The sequence below is a fragment of the Pipistrellus kuhlii genome, unplaced genomic scaffold, assembly GCF_014108245.1.
Source record: "Pipistrellus kuhlii isolate mPipKuh1 unplaced genomic scaffold, mPipKuh1.p scaffold_m20_p_26, whole genome shotgun sequence".
NCBI lineage: Eukaryota > Metazoa > Chordata > Mammalia > Chiroptera > Vespertilionidae > Pipistrellus > Pipistrellus kuhlii.
In genome coordinates, this window is record NW_023425525.1 from 4,509,867 (window position 1) to 4,532,718 (window position 22,852).

Here is a 22,852-nt window from a genome sequence, read left to right on the forward strand (position 1 = left end):
TACTATCACAAATTGATGTATTGGTGATTTGCCCATTATTATATTAGAAAAGTTTATGATTTATGAAGGTAATGAATGAAATTATTTATACTTTTCTAGTTTGTCCCTTGTCTTCTAATTTTTACTTTTTAAAGAAACCATACTTTTTGAATGAATATTGTATCAAAATTAATAGCAGATACTTAAGAGTCAGATCTGAGATCAAATCCTGGGTCTGCTTCTTGCTAGCTGTGTCCTTTCAAATTATTTAACTTCTTTAAGCCTCAACTCCATATTTTTTAAATTAATGTAATAACACCAATGTGGCAAATTTACGGTAAAGAGTGAATATAATAGTAATAATAATATTGATGTCAGGTGTTATATACCCTTTTACATGGATCATCTCATTTAATCCTAACAACAGCCTTATTAGGAAGACATTAGGCACATTATTTATAAAAGAAAGTACAAATGCAGAGCCCTGAGGAGCCCCTCAGTAAGGAAACCTGATAAATTTTGTTTATTCCAGTGTCTGCCAAACTTTTTAATTACAGAAACTCTCTATCAAGTAGTACCATTCACTGGCATTTCAAGGACAAAGTTATTTTTAAGTGAAATTTTATTTTGAGGTTATTGCAGATTCACATGCGGTGGTAAGAACTATTAGAGGAACCATGTGCCCTTTACCCCGCTTCCCCCACCCCCCCCATGGTATCATCCTCTGAAACAATAGGAGGACATCACAACCAGGACCTGGACACTGACACAACCAGGTCACAGAGCAGCCCCTCACCACAAGGACGCCCCCCCACCCCCAACTTCGCAGACACACCCACTTCTCTGTCCCCCGCCTCCTCTTCAAGCCAAAGTGTCACCTTTTATAGTTTCAGCGGAGTCATGTGAGTGAGCCAGTCTGTCCTCACCCTCCCCAACATTTGGTGGCGCCACCATTTTTTGTTGAAGATGTTTTGATAGGCATATACAGGCATTCCGTTGTGATTTTAATAGACATTTCCCAACAACTAATGACCTTGGACATCTCTTCATGGGCTTATTTACCATCTGAATACTTTCTTCGGTGAAATTTCTCTCCATGTGTTTTGCCCACATTCTAGTTAGATTTTTTAAACATCAGATCTCGCGTTATTTACATGTTCTCTGTCCTGCTTGTTCGTTAGATACATTTTACAAATAAGTTCCCACTCTGTACCCTATCTTTTCACCCTCTCCACAGGGCCTGCCACAGAACAAAAGTTTTCAATTTTGATAAAGTCAGATTCAGTCGTACTGTTTCTGTAGGTTTAAGATTCTGGATGAATCTTTTCTTTCAGCATCGGGAGAACAGCACGAATGCCTTGTCATTTCTGTTATCCTCACCACTTTCCCTATAAACAAGGCGACATTTTTCTGATTTCAAGATGTTTTCCTTTGTCCATAGCTGTTGGCAGTGTCATTATGATGTGTCTTGTTGTGGATTTCTTTTGAGTTTATCCTTTCGGGGGTTTGCTCATAACCACCAGATAAACTCATGGGAGAATGTCACATGTATGAGTCACTGGTGATAGCAGAAAACAGGAGGTAGCTGGTCAGGGTGATGAGACTAAAATGCAAATATGATCATGTCACACATAAACTTAAGGCTCTTAAACAGTTTCCCAGTGTCTACTGAGAAACCCACGCCCAGCCGAACACATAAGGCCATCTGTGGGCTCACCTCCTACACCCACAGTTCTGGATCTACTCACAGTTCCCTTGCACCCCTGCATTACCCTTTGCTCTGCTCTTTGTGCCATTTCTTCTGTCTACAGTGCCCTTCCCCACCCCCTCTTTGCCATCTTCTCAGTCTGGCTAGCTCCCCCTCCTCCTTCCAGACTTACCAGATGGGTGTGGGCATGACCTTGAGGTGGGCTTCTCTGGCCAATCCTTCCTCCACTCATTGACTCATCTCTGTGCTCCAAGCTTGCCTTGTGCTTTGTGCTAATTGAGTTCTTGTCATATTGTATTGAAATGTCCCATTTATAAGTCTTGTCTCCCCTCTGGACTGTGAGTTCCACCAAGAGAGAAAGCCCATTCTGATCTCACTTTGTAGCTGCGTTGCCTAACACAGTGCATATAATGCTGAGTAAGTGACATGTCAGGTGCTGGTGGTACCCCCATTTCATATCTGGGCCTTACCACACTATTTTGGGTGCAGCCCCCATCTGATGTAGGCTCATGGCAATTCTAGCCGTTCCTGAAATAATTCATTGGGTTCTTTTCTGCAGATAAATGAGAGGTGGGGCAAAATGCCCACTTAAAGATGATCTAAAAAGAAAATAGATGATTTTTATATGCCTCAGCCAAATACAAAGTGGATTTATAATTGTTTATGAGGTGAGGTGTCTCGATGATTAAGGACTCAGCTTTGGAGGCAGAGCAATCTGTGGACAAATCTCTTTCTATTACATATTCAACCTTGGCAAAGAACCCAGCCTCTCAGTGATTTCCTCTGGAAAATGGAACTAATGTAACTGGGTTTTTGGAAGAATTCAATGGTATAATTCTTGCAGGCTACATAATATAGAAAACTGTTGTGATTGTTTTTATTAACATAAAGGATATGGCTACAAATTTGCATATCTACATATAATCTGAAAAGAACTTTGAAGAGGTCAGACAGTGAAACATCAAGAATATTTGTCGTAAATCTAGAAAAGTGCTCTTGCACGGGGGCATGGAAAGGTTAACTTCATTCACTCATTCATTCACTCACTCACTCATTTAGCAAAGGTTAACTTCTCACATTGCAGAATGTCCAAGACATAGTGATCTCTGGCCCTTTTGCAAGTTAAGAGGATTAAGTGAAAGGGAACCGTTGATCTCTAGAGCCGAGTGTGGTGGAGTCCCTACAGGAGTGTGTGCCCTGCGTGCTCTGTCTAAAGATCTGGAACCGTATCTGGCCCGCGCTCCATAAACAGGTTCCACTGGATTACCTGAACCTGCAAAAACTGGTGACTGACACCAGAACCGCCAGAGCTTCTTACCGAAAACAGGTTTCAGCAAAGCTGCCTGGTGGGGGTGGGGCAGCAAGCCCACCCCGCCTCCTCCTAAAGGCCCCAATCCCCTCTTCCCCTGTGGGGCGGGGGAACTGGGAGGACTGGGTTCCAGACCCAACTGTCCCCCTCCCTGGCAGTGTGTGATCGTGAACAAGCTCCAGCCTCTCTGTTCTCAGTCCCCTCACCCATAAGATGCAGAGATGCCGTGCTCCCTTCCGTTCTGTGATTCCCCACGGCTTCCCAGCAGCCCTTTCTGAGCCTGGATGAGCCGGGAACTCCACAATTGGCCCTCGTTTGGCAGAGATGGAGCCTTTCCCTTACCCAACAGGGTCACAGAATGACACTGTATCTGGTGCCGTCGATGAGATGATAGGTTGTGCCTGCCCAAATCCGCATGGTGGTTTGGGAGAAACTTTAGAAGAAGTTTAAACACTGGAAGCGACAGACAAGGAGCCAGCACAAAGAATGCAAAGGGGGTAGGATTTCTGTGCGTAGTAATCAAGTTGATGACATTAAACAAACAACTGTGGTATCTAGGTAACCGTTAGCGCTAATGACACTTAAATCCATGTCTCAGGCACTTTTTGCCACAGTGTGAGAATGTGATGCTCACTTTGGGTTCAGGATTCAAAATTCCTGGAGTCCCCTCCCTCCCTCCCCCCACCATCCCCTCACCCACACAGGAATTCCAGATCCCATTGCAGAGGGCAGTGCCCAGGTCTCTGTGTTCGGGGGTTCTGAAGTCAGCCAAGGTGGGGAATCGTGAGTTTAGGGAGTTGAGCCCATCTGCTGCTCCCTCGAGGCGGACATTTCCACACGCCCGTCAGCAGCAAATGCTAAAACGGAAATGCTGTGCCACTTACCTGACATTAGTCCAGCTTTCAGTGGCTGTCATCCCTGGTTCACAATGCCCAGCGCTGGCTCGGCATGGGCAGGCACAGTTAATGTTTATACTGTCTACAGAACAGCTCAGGGCATCCCGGAGCCGGGGCACCGGGAGGGAAGCGGCTGCCTCCCCCTCTGGCTGATTTCTCTGACGGCAGGTCCATGGTCGGTGACAGAGTCCAGGTACTGACATTGTCAAAGCCTCAGGCCGGAGCCTCCTTCTTCCAGCAACTCGCCAAGATGACTACCACCGAGGACAAGAGGACAGCCCCGCTGTCTGCTCTCCAGGCCTTTTAGAAAGCATGGAGTGGTTCCTTTGGCCACATCCATGCGAATCTATGAGGTAAAATATTCATTCTCTTTGTCTCAATAATTCCATTCCTGATGCTTTTTGGTCTGCTTGTTTTTCCTCTCCCACAGAAGGGAAGGAGAGGGGTCAGGAGGGGAGCAGGGATCGGGGGGGAGGAACAGGTTACACATACAGATGTGCTTCAGGCAACCTCGAGTCAAGTGGACATCAAGGGAATGGGCCCTGTCCACAAAGGAACGCCCCACACATGTTACCATGGCAAAACGGGGAGTCTGCAGTGTCACCCAGCATGCCCTGGGCACTGTTGTGACCGAGCAAGTTAGGGGCAAGGTTCTTGCCAAGAGAATAAATGTACGTCTTGAGCATAGTAAGCACTCTGAGAGCCGAGCTAGCTTCCTGAAACGTGTGAAGGAAAATGACCAAAAGAGGAGGAAGCCAAAGAGCAAGGTACCTGGGTTCAGCGGAAGCGTCAGCCTGCTCCACCCAGAGAACCCAGGGGAAGGAGCCTGAGCTGCCGGAACCCATTCCCTGTGAATTCCTGGCATGATAAGTGGGGGGAAATAAAAAGACTGTGCTGATGAAAAAGAAGGTGACTGTTTAAAAAAAAAATGGGGGGCGTGGGATGGCCTGGCTCCTGCGAGCTTGTCCCCTGCTCAGTGACCTTGTTTACTTGGTGTCCGGGCCCAGCCTGTGCTGCCAGCAGCTGTTCCCGGATGATGTGCAAGCAGGCAGCTAACCCTCGGTGCCCCTACCCCGGAGCACGACCTGCAACTTAATCCACTGGCTTAGACTCCTCTGGCTGGGATTGAAGGTTTCCTGGGGGTCTGACGTCACAGGCCAGGCGCTAAGGCGGCACTTAGTGTAAATCGCACCTCTGTCAGGGCTCGTCCAATCACCTGTTTGTTAACTCAATCAAGGAGCCCGTGTTTCCATGTATTACTCCCCAAAAGACTCTTCAGAGGGGATTCAGAGAGCGACTCCTACTTTCTTCCCTGCCACCAAGACAGAAAACCAAGCGTCAGAAATGGAGAATGTCAATGGAGAAATCTACTGACTGAGTCCTGTCTGTGCAGGGTTTTCATCAGACTCCGTTTGTCTTTTATAAAACATGATATGCCCTAATTTGTAAAGAAAGAGCTCAATGAATTATTTTAAAATAAAAATATTCATTCTCTTGGTCTCAATAATTGCATTCCTGGTGCTTTTGGATCTGCTTCTTTTTCCTCTCCCACAGAAGGGAAGGAGAGGGGCCAGGAGGGGGGCAGGAAGGGAGGTGGGGAGGAACAGGCTACACATACAGATGTGCTTCAGGCAGCATAGTGTTAACTGCATTGTGGTGTATCAACTTGATGGACTATTATAAAATTACAATTCCGAACAGTCCAAAATGGCATGAACATGCTAATGTTTATGTGAGAAAAGCAAAATACAACAGTGCATCTAAACTATGCCTTGTAAATGTGTGACTGTATATGAATAAGAACTAGCAAGAAATATGGAACATAAAAGGTGGATATTTGGTAGCTGTGGAATACTGGGCTTTTATTCATTTTAAAAATTTCTATTAACACCGTACAATATAGTTTGTGCAATAAAAGAAATATATGTCTCTTTTTTTTACAACAGTTTAATGTTCTCTTGTAAGTATGATCTAACTCTACGGTGAACTCTAAAGAGTATAAACTCATCCTATTCTGTGAAGGCTTAAAGCTTCTTGAAGATTTCATATATCCAACATTTAATATTTATAACATGAACTGAATATATATGTCACTGTCCCTTGTTTGATCAATGAAGGCCTGGAGGTGCTGGGACATGAATGGTAGGACCAGGGCTGTATCATTTATCAATGACGAGCGGGAGTAGAGGAGGAACACCATAAATCCCCAGCTCATGATCTATCCCTGTTTTCAAAGAGCCCCGTGGAGCACCACACAGTCACTGAGACTCGGTGGGCACTGCTATTTGAAGTCCTGGATGAGTGTAGAAAAGAGCCTGTTAGCCAGTCTCCCCCTGACTCCAGCCTCACCGTGGCCCAATTCATCAGACGCACACAGCCGGGAGGTGGGTCTTACATGGAGCTTTCATCGCGTCTTTCCCTGCTGCATCGTGACCACAAGGTCACAGTGCGGACTCCAGATGCTGGCTGGCGGGGCCATTCCTCACCCAGCTCCACTCCAGCCGCACCTTTTACGTGGAACTACCTGCAGTGTCTCTCTCTCTTCCTTTTCCATCACGTTGTCTAACACTTCCTATGTGGTGGATAATCCTCTAAAATGGTGTGTGTTTATTTCCATGTTGATCTAAAAATAAATCAATGTTTTTAAAATTCGGAGGCTCAGTGTCAGGCCTGGGTCACGGTGGCATCAAGGAGAGCATGTGTCACTGATATAGGCTGATGTGTAAGAACAGAGGCAGGACCAGAACACAATGATGGCACTGCCAGCGCTACATGGAAGCCAGCGTCTGCCTGGTGGTGGGGATGGAGCACTGAGTCATCTCAGGACACACATGTACCAGTCTGCTGCATGAACGCTTGCGCTGTCGCATGTGGCTTTTAATGACGTCAGCAGCAATTTGGCTACTGCAAAACATCATCCATCAAAATAATTTAACCTATTTGAGCTGAAAATGACTGGTTTCATACTTTGGTTACTTCATTTGTAAATATGCTTTGGTTGGTAAGTGCCCTAATGCTTTTGGTTTGTTGTTTCAGTTACTAAGGGTAACAAATGACTCCCAAATTTAGTGGCTTAAAATAACATTTTATTATTATTTTGGGGGGTTCTGGTGGTTGGCTGGGCTCAGGGTCCCCCACACAGTTCCTGCCAGGTGGTGGCTGGGACTGAAGTGACCTGAAGGCTCCCACACATATCTGATGCCAGAGCTGAGAAAGCTGGGGCTCCTTGGGCCTGTGTCCTCACTCTGTGTGGTCTCCCCACGTGGTCCATGGGAGCCTCAGGGAAGCTCAGGACTCTGAAGGTGATATATAGGTAGGTAGGTAGGTAGGTAGGTAGATACTGGAGGGCAGACACACTGGATCACATTTCTAACTTAGTAGCAGAAATCATGCAGTCTCATCCTCACCACATTTTAGTCACTAGAAGCAAGCAGCGAGGCCAGCCCACCTTCCAGGGAGGGAATTAGACTTTTCTTTCCTGGATGATGTGTCCAAGAACATGCCGACATGTTTAAAACCAGCCCAGTTACACTGTCCTTCTCTTTCCCGCCTGCTTACTAAAACCCTGTCATCCTCTGCAGCCAGGTGACGTGTTCCTGGGCCCCTGAGACACCTCAGGGTGCTCCCAACCTCAGTCCCTTCTCCTTTAATAAAAACCCCACAGCCAGTAGTCCGCACTGTAGAGGTAGCCCTCTCCATTTATCCTGCCGTGTATTGTTCGGTTCCTGCTGATGGTAACAAACGTTCCAACAGGCACTACACAGTGTGACCTAACTGAATTAGAATCCCCGTGCACGCTCTGTAAGGAATATTTTATTAGCCCCGTTTTACGGTTGAATTTATGGCCCAAGGTCATCTCAGCTGGGCTAGCTCAGTTTGACTCTGGACTCCTCCCCTTAAGCACTTTGCTATGAGCTGCTTCCTGTCATGTAGTCATATTTGTGCAGCGTTACTGGGAAGCATGAAAGGGGGGTGGAGTGGGGGGAGAAAACAGGAAAGGAAGGGGAGGGAGGGAGCAAATAAAAGAGACAGACAGGGACAGTGTGTCAGAGGAACAAGTGACCACAGCGGCTGTTCAGAGGTGCCCGGCGCCGTTAGCCACTCCACCCTCTCCAGCTCAGTCAGTCTCTCTACCTGGGAACTAGCAGGCACACAACACCCAGAGGAGGACAAAGGCGCTTGGCAAATGTAAATGCCAGATCTGCAATGTAACCAAGCAGGGGTAAAGGTTCTTGGAGAGCTGAACCCTCCCGAGAAAGTGCCCACCACCGATGGATCTTTAACTTCCGTCAGATCATAAACCCAACACCCTCTCCGGTGCGCACACAATATGGCCTTTCGCTCATCACATTGGGAAAAGCAATTTAATGTCACTCATTCCATTATTTCTCTGAAGGAGGACCTTTGGAAAGATGTTCGGTGCTCTCCGCACCAAGTGGATTGCCATCAGATGCAGGACAGTTCTGGAGGTTTGCAAGCACATCAGAGCTGATATATAAATTTCATGCAAATGTCGCGCTGCTACCAGAAGGCTTTGCGTTAGCAGGGATCCTGCAAATTCGCTTTTCATTAACCTAATGAGCAGAATTCCGTGGTTGAACAGGGCTTGGAAAGTGCCTGTCAATTAGGTGAGGCACCAGGACTTTTCCATTTGGACTGTGAGGCCAATCCATTAGCAAGATTGCACAATAATGAAAATGTATCTCGGCGGCCAGTTATGTCTTCAGTTATATTTATGACATGCGAACTGGGTTGCTCTGCCAGAAACCTGAGAACTGTCCAGTGTGTGACTGCCAGGGAGCTAAAAATAAAAGCTATTTTTTAACCAAAATTATTAAGAGAGGCGGAGAGGGGGAAAGTGAAGCGATGTGGAGGACCGAAGGAAACCCGGCGTCGTGGTTAAGAGGGCAGCTCGGGCGTCCCTCTCTGCCACGTGGGACTATAGGCCTTCTCTGAATCCTAGTCTCCATATTGAAAAATTAAAGATATTCGAGTTGTTTTGATAAGTAAATGAGCATATCTACACAAGTGCTTAGAACAGTGCCAACCCCAAAATAAATGATCAATAAAATATGGTCATCTGGGAATAAATAAAAATGATGTTCCTTTCGTCTTCTCTTGGCAACAATGGGTTTATTTAAACTTCGGTGATTTAAAATCCCTTTAGGACTCTAATGCAAGACTGTAGACTCTTCCTCTAGACAAGTGTGCATGTGTACACACTCCAAATTTTGCGATTTCGGAGGTTCGAGGATGATCTGGAGTCTAAAACACTGTGTTCTTGTCTATCTTTCCATTCTCTTTTTCTGTTGTTTTAAGTTCAGTGACCAGATTTTACAGCTATGTAACTAGTCTTTCCTTAATGGTTGCTTCTAAAAGTAGGAAAACCAACTTTAAAACTATTGGTGTTTAAGCTTAAGGTTTGAGAACATTTAAGATCAAGGTTATCGATCAATCAGAAAATTACAGGCAACTCGAGAATAAGAAAATGACCCAGTTAAAAAGTGGACCAGTGCCAAAACCGGTTTGGCTCAGTGGACAGAGCGTCGGCCTGCAGACTGAAAGGTCCCGGGTTCGATTCCGGTCAAGGGCATGTACATTGGTTGCGGGCACATCCCCAGTAGGGGGTGTGCAGAAGGCAGCTGATTGATGATTCGCTCTCGTTGTTTCTAACTATCTCTCTCTTCCTCTCTGTAAAGTCAATAATATATATATATATATATATTATTGACTTTAAAAATTTTAAAAAAGTGGACCAGCAGCCTTAACAGACACTGCTACCAAAGAAGATATACAGATGACAAATAAGCATGTGAAAAGATTCTCCACGTCATCTGCATCTGTCCTCGGGGAAATGCAAATTAAAACAGCAATGAGATGCCATTACATACTTGTAAGGACGGCTGGGGTCTGGAACACTGGCAGCACCTAATGCTAACAAGGATATGAGCAACAGGAGCGCTCGCTCGTTGCTGGTGGGAATGCAGAATGGTGCAGCCAATTTGGAAGGCAGTTTACACAACCAAACACACTCTTACCATATGATCTAGCGATCACATTCACTGGGATTTGCCCACAGGAGTTCAAAACGTATGTCCACACATAAACCTACACACGAATGTCTAAAGCAGCTTTATTCGTAATTGCCCAAACCTGGAAGCAACCAAGATGTCCTTCAGTAAATGAATGGATGGATATACTTGGCACATCCAGACAATGAAATACTACCCAGGGTTAAGAAGAAATGGATTATCAAGCCAAGAAAAGACATGGAAGAAAAGTAAATGTATTTTACTAAGTGAAAGAAGCCAATCTGAAAAGGTTATATACTATGTGACTCTAACTCTATGACATCGGAAAAAGGCAAAACTGTGCAAACATTAAAAAGATCAGTTGGTTGGAGTGCCATCCTGTACACCAAAAGGTGTGGGTTCGACTCTTAGTCAGGGCACAAACCCAGGTTGCAGGTTCAATCCCCAGGTGGAGCAGGTTCCAGAGGCAGCTAATCAATGTATCTTTCTTACATTGTTGTTTCTCTCTCTCCCTCCTCCCCTTCCTCTCCCTCTCTTCCTCCTATCTCTAAAAAGTGAGGATTAGAAAGAAAAGAAAAAAAGATGCCAAAACCGGTTTGGCTCGGTGGATAGAGCGTTGGCCTGCGGACTGAAAGGTCCTGGGTTCGATTCCGGTCAAGGGCATGTACCTTGGTTGTGGGCACATTCCCAGGAGGGGGTGTGCAGGAGGCAGCCTACCGATGGTTCTCTCTTATTGATGTTTCTAACTCTCTATCCCTCCCTCTTCCCCTCTGTAAAAAGTCAATAAAATATTTTTTATTCTTATATTTATTTATTTATTTGTTTATAAAAAATATATATATATTTTTTTTTAAAGAAAAGAAAAAAGAGTAGTGAATGCCCTGGGTTGGGTAGAGGTCAAAGGAATGACTAGGTAGAACAAGAGCATGTTTAAGGTAGAGAAACTGTTTTTATGATGCTATAATGATGGGTATATGCTATTATACATTTATCCAAACCCAGAGAATGTAAAACACCAAGTGTAAACCCTTCATGTAAACTATGGACTTGGAGTGATTTTGGTGTGTCAGTGTAGTTCATCAGTTGTAACCAATGTTCCACTCTGGTGGGGAATGTTAATAATAGGGGAGGCTATACATGGGTGGGTGTAGGAAACCTCTCTACCTTCCACTCAATTTTGCTGTGAGCCTAAAATTTCTCTTAAAAAAAGAAAATTCTATTTTAAAAATCAGACTGTTTTAAGATTTTCCAAAAAAGTGATTCTGAGTTGATAGAATAGGACTCAGAACACATTAGCTCTTAGTGACTGTGTTAAAAATGACAGTTCCATTACTAGGACACTGCTCAGAACATATTTGGTCTATGAGGTTGGTACTGAACCCATTACCTTCAACAAACTCAATCTTCTTCCTGCATTTTCCCATCTTGAATTGTTGGGTCAGTCATTAATTTATTTACCCATTCAGCAACTGGACTAAGTCTTGGCAAGGTATAAAAGAATAAATCAGATCTTACCTTACCCTTATGAGCTTAAAGTCTCAAGGAGAAAGATAGCTAAACAAATGAAGGGTTCTTTAGGTTACACTGAAGATGTGTTCCAGGTGTTGGGAGTGGGGTAAATTGTATGATTTCCCCCAGGTATTTACATTGTCCTGGGTCCATGCTCAACCACTGAACCACTGGTCCGATTCCCCGTCAGGTCAGGGCACTTGCCCAGGTTGCTGGCTCGGTCCCCTGTCGGGGGCATGCAGGAGGCAGCTGATCAATGATGTTTCTCTCTCTTTGATGTTTCCATCTCTCTATCCCTCTCCCTTCTCTCTCTCTAAAAAAAATTAAATAAATAAATAAATAAATAAATTATGTGTGTGTGTGTGTGTGTGTGTGTGTGTGTGTGTGTGTGTGTATTTAATTGAGTTCTAGGATCCTGGTCCTCTTTGTTCTCTCACTACACTTAGTGATCTCACATGATCTCTTATTGATCTCACGTGATCTTACATGATCTCATGGCTTTAAATACCAACTAAAGCCTTGACTCACAAATTTCTATCTGCTGTGCAGACCTGCTAACTGAATTTTTTGACTTGCACATTTCCCTGCAATTTGACATCATCTCTTCTCAAATGTTTGGTAGGTACCTAAAATTCAGCATGGCTACAACCGAGATGTCCATCTCATATCACATCAGCCTTCCTCATCTCAGCGGATGGCAACTCTGTCCTATCTCCACGATCACGGAGGCTATGATACCCTCCGTGGTATCAGACCCCCTATCTTTTCTCAAACGTCACCTCATAGAAGCCTGTCCTGACCACACAGCTTAAAACTGCACCTCTCACTTCTGGTCAACCCTGCTTTACTTTTCCTTCCCCTTTCCCCATGTAGCACACATCACCCTCTCACATACTATGTAATATACGTGTTTATTATGCATTTCATTTTCTTCCTTTCACAAAGGTGAGTTCGCAGAGGTGTCCTAGCTTTGTTTGTTTTGGTCATTGATGGTACTTGTATCTGCGTGCACATAATCTGTGCTCAGTAAATATTTGGCTACTGAACAAATCTTGCCAATGTTTATAAAAATAGAAATTCTCTCCAGATACTGTATGGCTATGGATAGATGGGGGCGGGGAGGAAATGTATATCAGGAATGTTTTCATCTGCAAGTGATAGGAAAATAATACGACTACTTAGGATTAACAAAGAAAGAGTTATTTTTACTGAGAATATGATGTCTGGAAGTGTGCCTTTTGTATCTGCTCTATCAGAGATAACGTGTCTGTGATTCTGGTGCCTTTTCTCTCCTACTCACAAAGGGCAGCAGCAGCTCCAGCCATCAAATCTGCATTCTAGGCAAGAGGAAGAAGGATGGGAGATGAGGTATAGTACCAGCAACCAGAGCAAAAGTGGAAATGGAAACAGATTCACAACATGTGTTTGTTATGGACTGGGAAAATGCTAGGGAAAAAAAAGAATGATTTGTTGAGCAGTTGTGTGAATAATATACCCATTCACTTAAGTGGTTCAAAACCAGGAGGAAAGAGGTCTGGAGAGGAAAGGAGAATCAAGGTCTCCAATTGAGACACACAGTTTTGGAGATGCTCACCCACCATGCGAGTGTAGATGTCAAACAGGCAGTTGGCTGTACAAATCTCGTGGTCACAGGAGCCTTAGGGCTTGGACAGCCATCAGAGAGCCACACACACACACATGGTATTCAGTGCCATTGTACTGGATGCGATCGCCAGGGAGATAGATGGAGAATGTCCAAAACTGAGCCATGGATGAAGAGGAGAAGGAGAAAGAACAGACAGGCTGAGAAGGTGAACAAAAGGGGAAATCAGGAAAACGAGTCATTGAAACATTTTAAGAGGAAAATTTACTTAACCTTTCAGAGTTCCATTTTTCTCGTCCATAAAGCGAGGTGCATATGAGCAGCTGTCTGATAGGGCATTATGAGGATGAAGCGCTGGAACGCATGCAAATGTCTGGCATGTTGACTCACGGCCGTGGGCTCACAACCAATGTCCTCCCCCTCCCTTTTGCATAGCCTCCGAGGCCGTGGTATCAGACCCCCGGGAGGAGACAACATTCCAGGAAACCGTATATTCCAGCAGCGTATCTTGACGCAGGCTAGCAAATAGCCACTTGTCTGGGGAAATATTTATGTGGGATGAAGAGAACAAACATTGGTTTTGTTTTATCCTGGTGTCTGTGTACCTCAAGGACGAGGGAGACTCAGAGCATGAATTTTAGAAACAGTAGCTGTGCTGCTCCATATTTTCATTTCTGCGTTAACAGTGCGTGAGTTAACACTTGTTTGACAAATAGCAGAATGCATCACATGACAGGAAATGACATGATGTTTACTTCGGGGCAGATGTTTGTGAATATGTGTGTGTGTGACTTACCTGGAGGTATCATAGTTGATATAGTTGGTTCTGTAATGATATTATAAAGTCAATAATGTAGGACTTGCTGAAGAAACCAGTTTGGCTCAGTGGATAGAGCGTCAGCCTGCGGACTGAAAGGTCCCGGGTTCCATTCCGGTCAAGAGCATGTACCTTGGTTGCGGGCACGTCCCCAGTAGGGGGTGTGCAAGAGGCAGCTGATCGATGTTTCTCTCTCATCGATGTTTCTAACTCTCTATCCCTCTCTTTTCCTCTCTGTGAAAAACCAATAAAATATTTTTAAAAATAATGATGTAGGACTACCTCTTGCTCCAATACGCAGTCTGGACTGTTGCCCATCACCACTAGATGCAGAGCAGATGGCCTGTGCCTCGGGGTGAATTTAGAAGATGCTCTCTACCTTCCAGAAGGTGGCTAAGAAGGCACGTCTTCTTTACCGATGGGCCGGGGCTGGCTGCTGGGACCTGTCCATGTAGTGATGCCTGTAGTGACAGGTGGACATGTCTCCTGCCTGTGCAGGCAAGGTCAACTCACATCTTTGGATAAGGAGGTGCAACCCACCATGATACCCGAAAAGACTCACCCACTTAAAGGTCAAGCGACTGGGAATTAGGACGGAAACACTGAGGGCTTGTAACTTGAAGTGACAACAGGATTGGGGTTTGTGTTAATTACAGTGATTCTGAGTTCTTAGAATCAAACATTTTTTTTCTCATCTCTTGGTGGAATTCGGGGCGGTTTCCCCCCCTTTTGCTCTGTTTGCTGCTTGCTTTGAAGCCACTGTGGGTGAGCCAGGGGTCGTAATAAGATGGTGGACTGAGATAAAATCCATGTAAAACCAGTCTGGCGTCTGGGGTGCAGGTACCCAGGAGCTATCAGCAACACTCCATGTACCACCTCCTTTCCCCTTTACTGGTGAGTGACTGGTGTACACACCTCAGGGGACGTGGCTGGCTGGTGAGAGGGCCTCATTCCAGCTTGTGTTGAAACAGCTACTAGAAGTGTGCCCTGGGCTGCGGCCTCCATCTCACAGCTGCCTCCAGCCATTTGCACTTAATCGCTCTCTCGCGCAGCGTCCGGGGAAGTCATCCATTTACCCAACCGGGAGCAAGCGCTCCCACACAGCGCTTCCTTGCTCACGGAACACACCCCGGGAGCTCTGCTTTGCAGCTGGAAGATCCCCGTCTGCTCACCCTCAGATCCGGGCTGGGGAAGCCGGGGCCTCACAGACCGCTCTCCCAGAGTTTTGCCGGCAGTCCTGGCGAAAGGACATGAAGACGCCAGTAAAGTGAAAGCCTTAGCGCTGGTGCGCGGGGTTTGAGGAACCCTGGTCAGAGAGGTAACGTTTGTTACATGGAAAGGGAAATCAGGTCCGTCCTCCGGGCCCACGGCAAACGCAGTGATTTGCCGGGCAGGCTGCAAAGAGAGGACCAATCACAGTTCCAGGTCCAGTTGCCTTTGGCGCTGGAGGAAAACAGCCGAAGGCAGAAAAGAAAAACTCTGATCAGGACCCGGAGTTGGCTGCTGGTCCTCCCTCCCAGGCCCTGTGAGCCAGGGGACAAGCTGGTAGGAACTGCCCCACCGCCACCCCTGGGGCCCGGGGCGGCCTGAGCAGCCCAGGTGAGGTCTCGGATGGCCAGGAGCTGGACTTGGAAATCTAAGTGAAGCGCCAGACAGCTGCTGGCAGACAGGCTGGCGGAGGCGGGTGGACGGTGCTGTCGGGCAGCCCGAGTTGGAAATGGATCAGAACATTGCAGGTGGCTGGCGAGCTTCCGGGAGGGGCAGGCGGGGCTGTAATCGGGCAGTAAGGTTAACTTTTTTTTTTTTTAAATAAATCTTTATTTTCAGATTATTACAGTTGTTCCTCAAGGTTAACTTTTTGTCTGCAGCGGCTACACACCAGGCACTGTACCGAGGGCATTATACAGGTTACGTTCCTTTCACAGAGGTGAGTGGTGGGTATTGCTCTTGGTTCACAGAGGAAGTGACCGAGGCTCCAACAGGATCGGAGGCTTTTGCAAGGTTGTCCCTGCAGTGAGCGGGGAGCCAGGATTCCCATCCGGTAGAGGAGTCTGGGATCTATCATCTGCGGCTAGGCCTGGCCCCTGGGACACGGCGGCTGGGCGCCTCAACGGGGTGTGACAATGACATCTTCCCCTCCCCTCCCCTTCCCTCCCCTCTCCTTTCCTCCCCTCCCCTCCCCTCCCTTCCCCTTCCCTCCTCTCCTCTCCTTCCATCTCCTCGCCTCTCCACCTCCCTTCTGCCGTGCATCTGCGGGCTGGCCATCACCCAGGCCCAGCCGCTGGCGATGAGCGAAGCGGAGGGACAGCGGAGAGAGCCAGGAGCGACAGGCAGTGAGGGCGGGGACAGGCGGGGACAGGCAGAACCAGGCCGCCGGGACATGACAGCTGGTGGGAAGGAGGACATTGGGTCCCACACTGGCTCCTCGGAAATCTGTTCGCTTTAGCTTCGCGAGACACGTTGCCTTTCTCTCTACAGTTGGCAAACTGTTTTTTCTAGAAGCCAAAATAATGAAACCGGGATAGAGTAGTATCTAAAGAGTAGATCAAAATTCACATCACAAAGTAGTATTTGTAAGAGCTTAAATGCGAGGATATTTTGGATCACAGGAAGGAAAACGTTGCAAATAGCTTTACTGTCTGAAGGGCCAGCCAGTGAAGGAGGGAGCTGGCCGGCTCTGGGTGGCTTTCCAAGAGGAATTACTTCCTGCTCACTCTGACAGAAAAGGCTCTCCATCCGTGAGTGACCCCCCCCCCCCCCCCCGCACACACACACACACACACACACACACACACCCCAAAACAGGACAGAGACTGCATCTCAAGGCATAGCTGAGCAGGCGCTAGTTTGTAGGTGACAATTCCCCCGGGAAGTTTTGAAATGCCAATGCCAGCTGTTCTGATTTAATTGATTTGGCGTGTCCCCGGCATTGGGGTCTTTAAAAACCCCACCGATGATTCTCACGTGCAGCAAAGTCTGAAAACCACCGAGCTGGAGATCCGTCAGGGATGCTGGAAGCAGAGTCCTGCTTTGTGTAGGCGGTTGGTTGGTCCAGAGGATGCCCCACGCCCTTTCAATTCTGAGACCTTAATTGGCTCGGGAAGGGCCCTCACCGTGTGTGTGCTGTTGTTTATGATGGCAATCAATAACTTTATGATCCATTGCTAGTGAAAGAGGCTACGCTTTCTCACGTGGAGGAAAGTAACAAGCTGGAAGTAACAACAGGCCACATCCATCCTATCGGATTCCTGCCTCCTCAGAATTGTGCTCAGGGACCAGACACGGAGAGCATGCCTGATAAGGCTATTAATCCGAAACTACCCTGGCCCCTGGCCCCGGCCCGGGCTCCCTGGACGGGCATGACGGGTTCCTGGAGACTAATGATACCAGGGCACGGGATGCCCTGCCTCCCGACCATCAATCTCGCTGTCTCATGACTTGAGGTTTGCAAAAATTTTCCAGAGGAAAACAGAAGTGTCGGGTCCGACTTCAGAGGCAGGGCCGTTCTGTTTCTGTCTCCCCTCGATAGCTAGCGCTGCCTTCTCACATAAGCTTTCTCGCTCCGAGATGTAATGTTATGTTTTGGCAGGAACTGCCAGCATCCCTCCAAACCACAGTCTGAACTTCTCACAGGGCCTGCATCGACCCCGAAAGGGACCTCCCATCCTGATTGCCAGGGACTATTTAAAGACAGAGGAGGACAGGACTGAGGCGCATGACCGTGCCCAGGAGGCGGGCGCGGGTGCCAGGACCGCCTGGCGGGAGCCAGCCCTTTGTCTGATGTTCCCGCCGCGGTCCTGCAGCGTGACTTTGGACACATGGTCTCCCGGGCGTCTAGTAACCTGAGAAGTCAAACAAACACAGGAATGCTGACTCACGTCGGAGGGGGCATGCGAAGCCGAGGAGGACTCAAAGGGAAGCTGAACTGGGTGTTTCTGGTCCTAGACTTTCAACTCCACACAGCTTTGTGGCTCTGCTGCAGGAAGGCTGGGCAGCAGAGTGAGGGTCGGGTTGCTCCACAGGAAAATCCTTTGAATACTGTCTTTTAAAGAAAGAAATGGAGGGAGAGAGGAAGAGAGGGAGGGAGGAAAGGAGGGAAACAGGGAAGGAAGGAAGGAAGGAAGGAAGGAAGGAAGGAAGGAAGGAAGGAAGGAAGGAAGGAAGGAAGGAAGGAAGGAAGACTGTCATATCCCTTTGTGGGTTGAGAGTTTAATATGTTATATTAATGAAATATCCATTTCCAACTGTTCACATTGAACTTGTGGGGCAGCCTTGGCAGGCGCAGGGAGCAGGAGGGATTGGCAGACTGACAGCCTCCTCATGTGTGGGGGCGGAATGATCTATTGTAGAAACCATTGAGCTCAGAGTGGAAAAGTATGCTGGGGAAAAAGAAGCAGGATCTGGGCTCTGAAATGTCCGCTCACCTGTGAGTAAATTCCTACGGCTCCCAGAACATTGCCACCTGCACCGCTCCGGCAGGTGAACTGAGTGTTGAGCGCCAAGAGCAGAAGGCAGTTGGGAAGGAACCACCCACCAGCCTCGGCGGCAGCATGACGGGGAGCAGAGGGAGGCTGGGGGAGAGGAGAACAAGAGCAAATGGTCCCTCTTCTTAAACAAGAGGAGTCACAAGGGAGGAAAAGGAAAGGAAAAGGGTGTCACACAGATTGAGGCGTATGAAACTGAGGATATCCTCAGAGAGACTGACTTTGGTTGAGCATATCTTCCTAAACAACTACTTGGCACCTGATGCTTCATCTTTCCCTTTTCGTACTCCCCACCGAGCTGAGCAAGGACACATCCTTGTGGAACATGTCACTCACCCTGGCCTGAGAGTTTCTTAATCGATGTGGCTCCGTCTGCCTCCCTCTCGGCCCCACCTGAGCACCTCACCCTGGGATCTTGTGACCATGAACTACGCCACCACAGAGATCTTGAACTTGGATCAGCCATTCCCCATCCATAGCCTCTCCTGTAGCTAACTCCCCCTCTCTCTTTGCTCTGACTATACTTGCCTGCTCAGATCTCACTCATTGTCTCAGACCCACCTGGAAGCTCCCCTTCCTTCCCTGCCCACCCTGAATCCTATCATGATGGTTCATCTGGTCAACCCCTTCTCAGTGACCGCCCCCCTTCCTCACTACTCACTACCTCCCACCACCTCTCATGCTCGCTATTTATTATTTTATTTTATTTTTTTGCAAAGCTGTTTCTGCTGCCTAGAGTGGCCCTTCCCACTTGGTGAATTCCTCGACCTTCAAAATCCAGCCTAAATTAACGCTGTGTCCTCTACAGCCACTCTGTGCTTGCCTGTTCCCCGGCCTGGTCCAGCAGAACCACAGGCGAGCTCTCTCTCTCTCTCTCTCTCTCTCTCTCTCTCTCTCTCTCTCTCTCTCTCTCTCTTTTTCTCTCTCATCCACAGGCGTGCTCTGTTTTATCCACGGCCTCTTGTGATACTCCCCTCGAGCCTTGTCCACCTGCAGCTTCACTCAAGTGTCCATTTCGCTCCCTGGTCTGAGACTCTCTCTGAGGGCAGAAATCATGTCTCAATCACCTGCAATCCCTAGAATCAGCCTATGCTGCCACGCCAGCAGAATCAATGAATGATACATTTTATTCGGTTGAACCAATGAAATTGCCACTTTATAGGTTATAAATTGCCAAATAGCAGCAGTTTCATATGGTTCAAACTATTACCATGGACGACAACATTCAGTGTCTTTCTCACAAGCGCTGTGTACTTAACCCTGGGGGCCCCTGGGACTCCTGGTGGCCGCTTCTAGAGGGTTCGGGAGGTTGGTGCAGAGGGAGAGCGGGGCTAGTCTTCCAGGCAGGCTGCCAGCCCCAGCTCGCCCTGCTGGGTTCATAGAGCTCACCTGCCTGGCAGCTCCAGCAGCAAGGCACATACATCATCCTTAAGTGGTTTTCTTTTTTTATCAAGAGCCCAAAGTTGAGGATGATATGCTCTCTCACAGTAATAATTTAATATTTTCCTCTCACGCCCTCACCCGCCGGTCCATTTCTAACCCATCCCTCTCTCTGGCTGCAAAATGTCAATTTCAGACTTTATGGAGACAAAGCAGCTGCGACCTTCCCAGCTTATAACAACCCTCCTGCTACTCACAGCCACTGGTCCTCCCTCCATTTTATTTTACTCCTTAAAAAAAAAAAAAAATCCCTTCTCTTTTAAACTCTATTCTTAGTTCCTTCACATCATTTTATTTTATTTTCTAAATATATTTTATTGATTTTTTTTTACAGAGAGGAAGGGAAAGGGATAGAGAGTTAGAAACATCGATGAGAGAGAAATATCGATGAGAGATAAATATCGATCAGCTGCCTTTTGCACATCCCCTACTGGGCATGTGCCCGCAACCAAGGTACATGCCCTTGACTGGAATCGAACCTAGGACCCTTCAGTCTGCAGGCCAACACTCTATCCACTGAGAAAAACCAGTTTTGGCCTTCACATCGTTTTAATCAAAAGGTCCCAGGGTCTTCCATAACAACATGTCCCAGTTTCATTGGGCCACGTTAAAAAATGGGACACCCATTGCCATCCTCCTGCCCTGGTGTTCCGTGGGATACAGTTTGGGAAACGGGGCTCCAGGAGGCTTGCACATTTCCTTTTCACATATGAAGGTGGAAGCTGGGATGCACTCTCCTTTTATGGGTGTCGTTTGTATCACATACAGTAGCAAGCTGACCTCCTGCCTTGGCAAGGTCACGCTGCTGCTTCCATGTTCATTATTGCCGCTCTCTCTGTAACCGCAGACTCATAATGCTACCTTTACTTAGAGGATTCTCATGCTTTTATACTCTTGAATAATAATTGAGCTTTTTTATTTCCTGTGTTGCATAGTAATTGAGTTGAATTTATTTATTGTGTACGCTCTCTTGATTGGGTTCTGACTGTCATCCAATTTTTTCTCTACTTTTTTCTCATCACTTTAAATTCCATCCTTCCAAAGCCTTAGCAACCACCCCTTCCTATCGTCCCACCCTCCACCCGACCCCTTCACCCCTCAGACTTGACGTTATCTTCAGAGTGCATCAGGATGCTTCCACGTGCACTGCCTTGAACGTTCCTTTTGTTTTAAATATTGAGGAGCTTGGGCGGGAAGTGTCCTGGGAGGTTCCAGCAGGCGCTGACTGCACGCCTTGCTGCACGCTTACCCCCGTGCTCCGTGCTCAATGGCTGCAGAGCTCAATCGCTGCGACCAGGTTGTTCATCCACACAAACAGTTCACTGAGAATAGAAGGTATCAGGTAATCAGAAAGATAAAGAAAACGCCAGGCCAGTGTAGCTCTGGGCTTGAGCATCGACCTATGAACCGGAAGGTCATGGTTCGATTCCTGATCAGGGCACAGGCCTGAGTTGTGGGCGCGATCCTTCAAGTAGGGCGTGCACGAAGCAGCCAATCCATGATTCTCTCTCATCATCCATGTTTCTAACCCTCTCCCTTCCTCTCTCCGAAATCAATAGAAACATATTTTTAAAAAGAGAAAGAAAAAAAAAAAAAAAAAAGTAAGGACTGTGCAAGTCATGAGAAGAAAAGATGTCAAGATTGGACTTGACCCAGGATGTGGAAGGTTGGGAGGATCGGGGTATTTAAAAGAATAACAAGTGATGAGCTGGATCCCAGAAGCCACAGCAGATGCAAATGCAGGCATTAATGGACTCTCGCGGTGGGAGCTACACAACTGGCCCATCAATCAGTGGGCCCACCTTACCCTGTGCTACTGTTACTCTGTGTGAGCCTGACATCCTCACTGGCTTACGGCTGCGGTGATGGCAGGGACCATGCTGCATTTGTCCTTGTGTGCCCGTGATTTTAGGAGCGCCTGGCTCACAGTGCCTGCTCAGAAAGAATCATTTAAGTTCTCTTCGTTAATTGGTTTGAGTGAAAAGGCAGGATAAAAACAGGAACTGGTGATTGGAGTCAGGTTTCTGAGGGTGCAAGCCACTGAGGTCTGGGATAGAAATGACAAGACGATGAGGTGTTTGGAGAACTTACCTGGCAACGGTGCTCAGAATGGATTATGGGAGTGGAGGGAAGGAGTCAGAAGAAAAAATGGAGTTCCTGTCTCACTCTGCCTATCAATATATCTCTCCCGCCCATCACATTCCAGCTTCTAGAAAGATCTTTGACATCTCTTTCTCTTCAAGCCACATTTACTCCTCTGTTTATTCTAACTCACCTTCTGTCCCCACTCCCTGCATTCAACTGCTCAATCCTGCCGTACTTACCATCATGAGCACTTTAGTTTTTGAAAACAGCTTTATTTTTTTTAAAATTCTTATTAAGCTCCTTTTAAACCAGTTTCAGGTTCCCAGCAAATTTGAACAGAAGGAACAGAGAGTCCCTGTGTTCTCCCTGTCCCCACATATGCAGCTTTATTTTTTAATTACGCAATTAGTTAATTACATAATGATTATAATTACATGATTATAATTACAAAAAAACCTAAGCAATACTTAAAATGCATAAAAGAAAATAAAACTTACCCCAGACCTCCTCTTCCAGAGATAATTACCATTAACATTTTGGTGAGCATTCTTGCAAACATCTCTCTGTCTATGCCTTCGTGCACAAGCAGATGGCTGTGCGTATAGAGATTTACATAAACTGGAACATATAATGCTTTTTTCTCAGTAACTTGCATTGCGTTTCCTAGAACAGTCAGTATAAGTGTCAGTATAAGTGTCAGTAAGTGACATTTTTGATAGGGGCCTAGTGCTCCAATGACTGCACATTCTCTAGACTCCCAGTGGTTCTCAACCTTCCTAAGTCCGCGACCCTTTAATACAGTTCCTCATGTGGTGACCCCCAACCATAACATTATTTTAATCGTAATGTAAACTCACAGGTTGAGAACCGCTGCTATAAAGCCTAAGACCATCGGAGAACACAGATATTTACATTATGATTAATTAACAGTAGCAAAATTACAGTTATGAGGTAGCTATGAAAATAATTTTATGGTTGGGGGTCACCACA